General features: G+C 47.5%; 1 pseudogene; it reads right to left on the minus strand.

Annotated features, from left to right (window-relative positions):
* Positions 1 to 3433: 3433 nt before the first annotated feature.
* Positions 3434 to 9514, minus strand: LOC144952622 (E3 ubiquitin/ISG15 ligase TRIM25-like; annotated as a pseudogene).
* Positions 9515 to 11375: the final 1861 nt, after the last annotated feature.

The raw sequence follows: 11375 nt of genomic DNA on the forward strand, positions 1-11375 counted from the left end.
TAAAGATTGTAAACAGTGATGCAAAGTTGTAACAAAATTAGCATTTTTTTTTTTTACAGTCCAACGTCGCATATCCGACTCGCTTGGAGACTGAATCATTGGTGGCTATGTGAAAAAGTCGGATGTTATGTGAACGTTTTTAGAAACTGCCAGTTGCATTTTTATGGACAAATAGGTTACTCCGCACCAATGAAGTGCTAACTTTTGAACGTGGGGAAATGTTTTATTGTACTTCAGAGATAAGCAGTTGTATGCTAGATTAAGAATATGTGACTGCATGCGATAAGGAAAGATTTACAAACACCTTTCGAATGTGATCGTTGCACCCTGCACAGTTACTGCTGAACTGGATGTGGGCAGTTTTGTTAGGGCGGACATTGTAAGAATAATTATAGACCAATTTTTATTCTTTCACAATTACAACAATATTCGAAAAAAATAATAGACCTGAAACTCACAATCTCCCGCGCAATAAAGAGTCTGGTTTCCATGAGGATTACTGTGCCACCACAGCTATGATGGATAATTATTTTTTCTTCAGTTACCTGCATAAAGGCCACTACTTCTGTGCACTATTCATTGCCTCGTCAAAAGCCTTTGATACTGTTGACCATGATATTCTACTCACATGACACAATAATATAACATTTTCAGACAGGAAAATAAAATGGTTTCAGAGGCACCTCTCAGACTGTTTTCAAAAGGTACATCCTGGTAACATCTCGTCCAAAAATATTGAAATAACATGTTGTTCCACAAGGTTGGGTGGCTACTGTGATGCTGCATACAGATCGGCTACTAATGTAACACTGAACAGACTAAACTCCATTTGTCATTCTGATCTTCGATTTGTATTGGATGTACCATTCATGACCCACCAATTTGACCTCGACTTAAAATCCCATCTCACGTCACTTGATGCAAGTCGAAATCTACATTGGGCCCTGTTCATCCGTAAAATCCTTATTGGCAAAATCTGTGATACATTTAGCTAAATCATAAACCCACTGTCAAACTCAAGAAACCTAAGACATCCATTAAATTGCCTGTTAACTATCCCAACAACGAGAATTGAAATAGGTGACAACCATTTTACCGTTGCAGCACCAACGTTTTGGAAAAACCTTGTTTCCTGGCTCTCCACCGCCATGTGTTAGCCTGACTCCCTCCCCCGCGTAAACCACCACTCATGCTGCCATGGCTGCGCGAATGCGCACGAACCGTACCTGCTGCTCACCACGTGCACGCCCAGCCACCCGTACCTGCTGCGGTGGCTGCGTGCGCGCGTGTCCGCTCAGGTTGCCTGCCCCGACTCACGCTAAAAATAGCCGTATGAATATGCCGCGCCTCTGCTCCCTCCCACGAAATCTGCTTCCTTCTGCCTTGGATGCAAGTGCGTAGTCCTGGGCACACGACGATCGAATCGATGGCAATATTCGCGCGTTGCACCACTGAGCGTTATCATCGCTACACGGACACGCTGCGTAAAACGCTCTTCGCTATGCGGACACACTGCGTAAAATGTGCTGAGTAAACCCGCACGTGATCACGCAAGCACCGGGAACAACAAAGTTCAAAGTCCATTTATTAGGTATAGCCCTGTGAGCCATTCGGCTCTTGAATCGGGTGCAACCGCAACAAACAATAAACAAAAACATGAACAAGAAAACATCTTAAAGTGAGCATTAATTCTAGATTTGAAGCTTTCGTGACTGCAAGGATTCATATTCTTAGGTTTTTTCGGTAAAGTCACGTAGGTAAAACATTAAAATTAATAAAAGTAAAATAAAATAAAAATCACGACGTTTCGGAGGCAACACAAGTCTCCGTCATCAGGTGGGACCGTCACAGCCAGATTTGCTGCATCAAGTGAGGCAATGATTCAAGATGTAATCCCTTAAAAGCAAGTTGAGGGGGGAAGAGAGGGGGGGGGGAGCTCATCAGAATGTGGTAGCCAATGAATGGAACGTATCGGGAGGGAGGGGGGCGGGGCTCAAAGACGGCACGAAGTGCCACGTAGAACGCATCGGGAGGGGGAGGGGGGGCGGGGCCAAAAGGATGGACGACGCGGCACACGAGAGTCGGCGGCGTGGACGTGGTTGTGCGCAAGCAACTACTGCTGCACACGCCAACGCATTGGACAGAGAGGGGGAGGGGAGGCCAAAAGAGAGTGTGGGGTGCAAGTGTACGTGAACATGTGTGTGTACAAGCACCTGTTGATACACATGATAGAAAAGAACGAAAATGCCCATGTTTATACTAGTGCTGGCTGAACAATAAAGAGAGTACTGTTAAACACTGGGGATGTTAACACTCGGTAAAGTAAAGTAAAATAGTGCCTGTCAGATAAGATGGTCCAAAAGTGTGTAATTAAGTCTTTTTTGCGTGGTTGATAACATCTTTCCAATGATTACTAAGTTTGTACCCATCATCACGGTTGAAATTATATCTGTGTTTGTATATTGTATGGCTTCGTGTACAAACCTTTGATGGTATCCAGGAGGTTTGCAGAGAACCTTGGTCTCGGAAAAGACAATTTCATGAGAGCCCACCGAGTTGTAGCAATGATCGGCAACGGCCGAAGAATCAGTTCTGCCGTGTTTCAGATCTGACTTGTGCTCGCAGACACGATCAGAAACATGACGTTTCGTTTCTCCAATGTAGCAATCACCACAAATGCAACTCAATTTGTAGACTCCAGGATACTGTAAGTCAGGAACGACATCCTTCACAGATGGAATCAGATCACGGATTTTATGCACTGTACTGAATCGGACTTGGATCTTATGTTTGTTTAGAATTTTGGAGATCTTTTTGGTCACGCCTGCTATGTATGGTAACGTGATAGTTTTGGTCGGAGTTTCATGTGGCTGTTTCTGTGTGGTGGGAGAAACAGCTTGGCGGATAGTGCGGTCAGAATATCCGTTCATCCTGAGGGCCCGATGTACATGTCTTAATTCACCGGTCAGGTGGTGTTGGTCAGAAATGCCATGGGCTCTGTGGTATAGCGTTTTGATGAGAGAATTCTTTTGAGATGGGTGGTGGTGGGAATCCGGTTTCAAGTAGGAATCTGTCTTGTGGTTGTTGTTGGTTGTTTGACTTGCATCCCACTGGGATTTTTGCACACAGCGTTGGTGTACGGTGATTTTTTTCTGCAGTGTTTTGCTGTCTTTTCTCGGATTTCTGTTTGCACTCAGTCACATAGTCACTTTAAGATGTTTTCTTGTTCATGTTTTTGTTTTTTTGTTTTTTTGCGGTTGCACCCGATTCAAGAGCCGAATGGCTCACAGGGCTATACCAAATAAATGAACTTGAACTTGAACCTAACCTCACCCTCCGTTCCACCTTCCCTTCACCCTCACTTAACCATCCCCCTCTCGACCGTTTCTTGGGTTTCTGTCTCGGTTTATTGGGTTTCTATCTCTCCTCATCCTCAGGATGCACGACTCAGATCAACGATCTTCAATGGTTCATTACAATACTGCGCCCACATCCCAGGGTAGAGAGGCTGCAAGAATCTCTGCCGAACCTCGTGGATCACCTCCATGGAGTCGGCGCGGTAAAACGCCAGGAGCCCCCCCTCCCAGTGCAGGTGAAGCCCGATTCTGCGGGGGGAGGGGGCCCCCCTCACCGACAGTGCAGTCTTCACTCCACCATGAACCACTGAGAAATTGTCATCATATTTCCGTAAACACCAGGACGCGTCGCTCCCTCCCAGCAGCTGTGCAGCACCACCACTCCCTTTCCGTGGGATCGTCCCGTACGCGACTCAAAACCGCCACCGTCGCGCGTCCCCCACGTCCACCTCCCAGTAGTGGTGGCCTGACGAGAAGCTCTCACAGCACAGGGCTTGTACACAGCCATCAAACCGGTGTGGGTGATCGGGGCGACCCTGGGAGGAATGGACTGCTGTCATCGTCCTGAGATCCAAGGAGATCTGGAGTTGGTTATTAGCTGAGTTTGTGTCCAGAGTCGGTGAGCGTCCATCTGTGACAACAGCGATGACAACATCACTACAGAACACCATCATCACCATCATCCACCATCAACATTACCATCACCAACCATTATTTTCACCATCAACAAAAACATCACAAACATCACCATCACCAACCATCCTCCCCATCAATATCATCAATGACAACAACATATACATCACCACCATCAACACTATGAACATCAGCAACATCACTATCGCCATCAGAAACATCACAACCATCAACACCACCACTAGCACCATCACTACCATCACCTCCACCATCACCACTATCACCATCTCTAACATCTTCATCACCGTCAACAACGTGAAAAGCATCATAACCATCATAACGATCTTCAAAACTATCATCGCGACCATTATTACCATTACCAATATCATCACTACTAGCGCCATCAGCAAAACCATCACCACCTATATTATCACCAATGTCACCATCATTACCATCACCACGACCAACACCATCACTCACCAAATCCATCACCATTCCCATCACCACCTATATTATCACCAATGTCACCATCATTACCATCACAACAACAACCGCCATTTGCCACAAAGTGGCGGTGACGTCACCATGGCGCTTGTGCCCGGCTACGTGCACGTTGAGGCCATGTGAAGTGTAAAACGCCCACTGGCAGGAGGTCATGGGGCAGACCCAGGTGCCATGGGACGACTGAGATGACTGGCCGATGCACCAATATCATTACCACCATCCTTCTCACGACCACTATCACCATCATTATGACCATTACCAGCATCAGGATCTCATTTGAGGTTGAAACTACCTAGCAGAGGCCCAGGACTGGATCAGATATCACCTGCCACTGATGTTAGCCTTGGCGGGTAATCAAACCCAAGTAACTGGGTTCGTAGTGAAGTGTGCTACCGCTCCCCCACGCATACACATTCACAGGGACTCACCGCTTTTCAACATCACAATTACCCCTGACTCATGCTGATTATCTACACAAGAACACCACACTGAGTCTCATGGTGTTGTTCAGTAGGGTCCTGGAATGGGATGTGAACAAAGACAGAGATCCCTTGTGTAGCCTGGCAGACTATTGGGACAAGTGCTGTCCGTGAGCATCTATGAAAGCTGGCACGACACACGAGGGGGTGGGTGGCCAGTACTATGCCTGGCCCCCTTTGTCTCCATAGTAGTGATGTTTACACTACACCAGGTAATTATTTGAGGGTGTGTCGACCTCGTGCATACACGGGGTTCATCTGTTGTCAAGATGGCCCCATCACCCATGACTCACACTGAATAACTCACACATGAACTTGACAGTAGTTGTCTCCAGGACTTTAAGTGAGGCAATGTCCTCTTGGCGGGGAGCTGAGGGTTGAGACGTTGTAACCCTCCCTGTCCTGTGAAAGCAGAGCGGACATGCCCACTTACAAAGATAATCATCACTCAGGATCATCACAGCTCCATCACATGTAGACTCATCACACAAAGCATCACCACTCACATCACAATCATTCACAGCATCACCACACAGCATCATCACTCGCAGCATCATCACAATCAGCACCACCACTCACAGCATCATCACACACACAGCATCCCCACACACAGCCAGTCTCTCACTGCCCGTGCCTCGCACTCAGTCCCATGTTGTCGTGTGTCGAGTCGTGAGTGATAGTCTTCTGTACCTGCGCGTCTCCTCCAGGTGCCCCTGTGGGAAAGAGAGAGAGAGGTGCATGACTCCATTCCCATGAGATAAGTGAATTTCCCACCGCAACACCGCGGGTGGAATATAAACCATAAAGTCTTGGCTTATGACCTCATGAGCACCAACACTGACTTACATTGCAAACATTGTCATGAGTGGGGACGAAGGCACGCAAGGACAGGGCGGAAGCTCAGGCCGTGCGTGACCAAGTGCAGTCGATGTGAAAACCTCATTCAGGTGCCTCAACTCCTGGCTCTGTGCAAATAGCGACACTTGAGACTCATCGCTCACCTGCAGGAAGGCGAGCGAGTCCCTCTGCTGCGCTAGGCCCTCCAGACGAGCGGCTGCTGCCTGGAGCTCGCCGATCTCGCGCTGGTAGTGAGCGATGTTCTTCTCGATCTGGGTCAGCAGCTCGCGCTCCTTCATGGCTGCACGAGCCAGAGCCGCCTTCTCGTCCTTGTCCAGAGCTGCTCTGATGCGGGCAAACTCGCTATTGATTCGCTCCCTCACCCTGGTCATCGATCCCTGCCAGGGCGTATGGTTTGTTTTTATTAAACGGTTGATCTATGTTTTAGGGAGGTGGTGTTAACACCACTCTTTCCCGAATCATTAATGGAAAAGCGACTGTGGCCACACAACGCAAACTATGGGAAATAAAGTAAACCTATAGAGACCCATAGATATACCTCGCGATCCATATAGATTCATAGAGACTCAGATATAGAGACCCATAGAGAAACACAGAGACACATGAAGACGAATAGAGATGCATATAGACCCATTTGAGTCAATATAGGGCAGTGTAACTGTGGTCATACAATCCAAACTATGGATTGTATACAAATCCCATTGCGACACTCCAAGATACATCGAGACTCATCGAGATGCATTAACGTCAATCCACAGTATTGCCACTGTGGCCATGCAACCCAAACTATGGGAGACGTTTTGACCTTGTAACCCCGGTGACCTGATGGAGGATGAACCCCTCCTGTGAATCACGGCCTCGGTAGCCAATAAACAATTCAATTGTCACCTATCATAACCCTGAAAATTACACGGGACTCAATCGCAAAGATTACATCAGAAATATCAGAAAAATAAGGAATTTTAATTATAATTAAATATTATCATTATCTTTTCGTAGAGTTGTACAAGGTGTGTGTAATGCGAGCAGATTAAAATAGCAAAAGGTCATAATTGAAGCTGCCTGTTCAGCAACGCTTCCAAGCCGTATTCCTACCACGAAAAAAGCCCATCTGGGACTAGACACGAGATCTGGGTTTCGTGACTGAGCAGTGATAAGATCAGTGCACTGGTGAGAACTGGACATGCAACTTGGTGACCTTACCTCGAAGATTCTCTGTGCTTTGTCGGATACTCCTTTTAAATAAAAATGAACTTTACTGCTCACAAAGCACATTGCAATATACTGAATGGGAGTGTACTACGTGAATAGGTTACCTGAATATGCACATCGTATAAAGCACACTGTGTGCATTCAGTGTATTGCATGGTTGTGGCTTTACAGATATTACTCATTACTGATGTTTGTTATCGCTGGGAGTTGATCTCAGGTGACTTGGGTTCATAGCACAATGCGATACACATTGTAAACATATATATAATGTGAACCCTGCCACCAATGTACTGGATAACAGGTATGTGCCACCTCATCTGGCCTGAATAGAAAGATATATAACAGAAGATGAAGTGGCAGTTCACATGGGGATATCGGCCCCCCATCCTAAGAATGTGGAATTTCCACCACTGATCTAGTTCCTTATTGGAGATGAGAACCACTTATTTGCTTGTCCTGAGTATTGAGGCGCATTGACCGTTGTGTATTTAGCCCCACGATGTGTTCAGAGCCAATGGAAGTCAACTTGAATTAATGGAGTTGTCCTCCATCACAAACCCTACTCAGAGTGGAGTCACCTGCACGTCCCTGCGAGCGGCCTCCATCCGCTTTATGGACTCCTCCGCTTCCCTCATCTTCTCCTCCACCCCCCGCGTCTCCTCTCCCACTTGTTTCTGTGAGAGACGTCACCAGGGGAGACTCCACTCATTCTCTGAGCTCCCTCTCTCAACCTCACTCCACACTGACCCCTCCACAGTGACGGTTCCATCTCCAGGCTGTAGCGACCCCTGTGCAGCGATGGAGGCTGGGGAGCAATCGTGGCAGGGAACCGATTTCACGAGGAGCTCAAACGCCTCCTGCACCTCCGATGAGCACGATTAGTGCGAATGAAGTTCAGAATAAAAATAGCTGGGCTCAGATAGCACGCGCAGGAGCCTGTGGACCCAATCACTCTCCACTGATACCTGATTAATGGGCGGGGCTACCTGAGCAATGGGTGGGGCTCTGAGTCGTGGGTGGAAAAGGCGCCGTGAGACGTTAATCTGCTTTGCCTGGTATATAGGAGGTCGTGGTTTCGATCCCGACCCTGACACCTGTATATTTGGAGTTTGTTCTTCCCATGGTCGCATGGATTTATGTCCAGGTCCTCCGGTTTTCTGTCTACGTGAGTTTAGATTATTTGGCTGCTATGAATTTCGACGTCATTTGTGGCCAGGTTTGCCTCTGAAAAAGAGCTACGTAGCTCTGTGAGCTTCACCTGGTAAAATAAAAAAGTTTTTGTTTAGTTTTACATGGTACAAGGAGGGACTGCCATGTCTCTGTTGAGTGTCGGAGAAATTCGGTGAAGAGAATCTTGATGAAAATATAAATACGGTCAGGAAATACTTGGTTTGTCAATATCACACGAAATTTCTGGAAAACCAAGTCCAGTGACCTGGTAGCTGCTGTAGAGTGCGGCGCTAAACTGGGACAGACCGGCACGAGGCTTCCAAGCGGTGAAAACTGCGGCTTACGCAGTCCCAGTCGTTTTACATTTCGTTTACATTTTGGGGAATGCTCCTCTATTCCACAAACCACTTTTTTTTGTATACAAACCACAGTCTATGCACTCACGTCATTTTGATCAAATATTGTATGCATTAAAGTCCTTCAGTTTTATCAAATATACTAAGAGCACATTTATAAATTTGTCAGATAACAGGATTGATAATAACATGTTCTCGTATTATTTCTGCACTGACAATCTCAGCATACTTTATATTAAATCAAGGTTGTTAAAATTTGAAGAAACAATGGGAAGCTGAGAGAGGAATGATAAAATATTTAGTTGGATATTATTGTTCAGTTAGTACTTGAAAATGATGACTTCACGCAGGAGGGGCTCCCACTCACACACACAGACCGTCTCACCTCCCGTGTCTTGTGCTCATCCTCCAGCGAAGCCACATCGTGACTCTTGTGGTCTCCTGCAATGATGCAGGTTGTGCAGACCAAGCTCTCGTCCTGTCGGCAGTAAAACTTGATCCTCTTTCTGTGTTTCTTGCATTTGCGTTCTTCAGGATTCATACCTGGATCCACCAGAATGTGGCTACTTAACTTCAGGATCTCCTGATGAGGCTTTACATGACTCGCACAGTAGGACATATCACACCTGAGGCAGGTCTTCAAGGCAGCAGTCGTGCCATCGTTGCAGAAGTCACACAAGACCACGGTGGGCAATTCATCTGCGGCACTGAGCTGCTCCACCAGGTTGGCGAGCGTGAAGTTCTTGCTCAGTTTGGGCCTCCGAGGGAAGGTCACTTGGCACTGCGGGCAGGAAAAGGACTTAGTCACATCCCAGGTGCCCTCCAGGCACTCAAGGCAGAACGAGTGGCCGCAGCTGAGCGTGCAGGGGCAGCGGAAGGCGTCCAGGCAGATGGGGCAGGTCAACTCCCCTAGAGCCTCGCTACCACTGGGAGCCGCACTCGCCATGGCCCTGTGGCTTCACTCAGAGACGGGTGCTGGATCTATCTCAGGCAGTCGCTGGCTGGAGCTCAGGCAGTCTCTGGCTATAGCTCAGGCAGTCGCTGGATGTAACTTCAGGCAGTATATGGCTGTAGCACAGACAGTCTGTGTATCTCAGGCAGTCTCTGTCTGTAGCTCAGGCAGTCGCTGTCTGTTTATCTGGCAGTCGCTGGCTGCGTCTGAGACGCTAAACGAGGAACAAGCCACGTAACTAGGTGACAAGGAAGCAGGAAGTCTTTCATTTTGATTTGCATATCACGTGACAAGCCCTGGAATGTGTTGACGCGTGAGCGAGTACAGACGTCTTCACTCCAGGGGTGGCTTAAAAAATAAGACTCGGATCACCTCGTCTCAAATACTTATCCTCACCTCAACTCATCACAACTCAACTCACCTCTACTCACCTCATCGCAACTCACCTCAATTCACCTCACCCCATTGTAACTCACCTCAACTAACCTCATCTCACCTCACCTCAACTAACCTCATCTCACCTCAACTCACCTCATCTCACCTCAACTAAACTCACCTCAACTCACCTCAACTAAACTCACCAACTCACCTCACCTCAACTCGTATCAGCTAAACTGGCAGGGGAACGCTGCTAGTAAACTCGTTGCACCCTGCCGCTTTACTCCACGAGATTGTTATCTATGTCTTCCGGCTTCAACTTTTTGTTTTACGTTTAACACTTTAAACTACTTCATGAAAATAATGTGTTCCTGTTTCAAAGTCGCGTTCCAGTAGTCGAGCTGTGAGACACCGGTGGGAGTTGCCGTGTTTAACTCGGTCACGGGGCTGCGGCTCAGGGCCCAGTTTGTGGAGCCACAAACCACCGGGCGAGGCCCTTTGCTGAACCCGGGACCGTTACCTGCTCATGTGTGCGGGGGGCAGGCGCCCCAGGGGGTCCGGCCGTAACACATCAACATCAGCGCGTAAAAAAAATAGGACCTTTTAAAGTGTGAGAAAATAACAATGATAGGTAAAAAAAATTCTAGCAATAAAATAGGAGTTGTGTTAAGATGTTGAAACATCAAACAGAAACTTTGCAAGGAATAATGTCTCCATTAACCACACACAGTACTTGTGGTGCATATGCAAACAAAACATGCTCTGATAATATATAGGCATTGTATTTGAAACGGACACAGCAGCCTTCTTTATGGCCTAGTCTCACCACCAATGTTAGTAGACCAGAGAACACGAAAAAAACGATCAGTACAAAGGCAAGAGAAAGCAGTAAGGATCCATTTTCTTTGCCCTGCAATTCTCACAAATTTTCGTATAGGGCACCAGCGCAGATTTTTCAACATTGCTTTTGTAGTGGTTTAAACATGCGCCACGCACAGGAGATTGTGAGCACGTTCGCGCAGAGTACAGTGGGGGCATATGAGGATGAGCGTTGTTGCCAGGGCTCGAACGGGTAGGCCAGAGACGGGTTGGGGGTATTTAAGGACAAGGGACCGTGATTGGCTGGTGATTGTTGTTGTCATGGACTGGCGCCGCGGAGTCTGGAAAAAGAGACAAGTGGTGGCAGGGGCTAGCGGCGAGGGGCGGCGAGGGGGTCGCCAACTAATTAATTGGGAGTTAATTGGGTTGGGCATAAATACAGGGGTGTTGGGAGCTGAGGGGAGTTTGCGCCTGGGAGTGGATGAAGATGGTCGGAGCTGAAGCACTGGAGCGAGGAAAGTATAGGGTAGCAGTGGAGCGAGAGAAGTATATGGTAGCAGTGGAGCGAGAGAAGTATAAGGTAGCAGTGGAGCGAGAAAAGTATAGGGTAGCAGTGGAGTGAGGGACACATAGCGTAGCACTGGAGTGTGACGGAGAA

Source organism: Lampetra fluviatilis, chromosome 69, assembly GCF_964198595.1.
Source record: "Lampetra fluviatilis chromosome 69, kcLamFluv1.1, whole genome shotgun sequence".
NCBI classification, from domain to species: Eukaryota; Metazoa; Chordata; class Hyperoartia; order Petromyzontiformes; family Petromyzontidae; genus Lampetra; species Lampetra fluviatilis.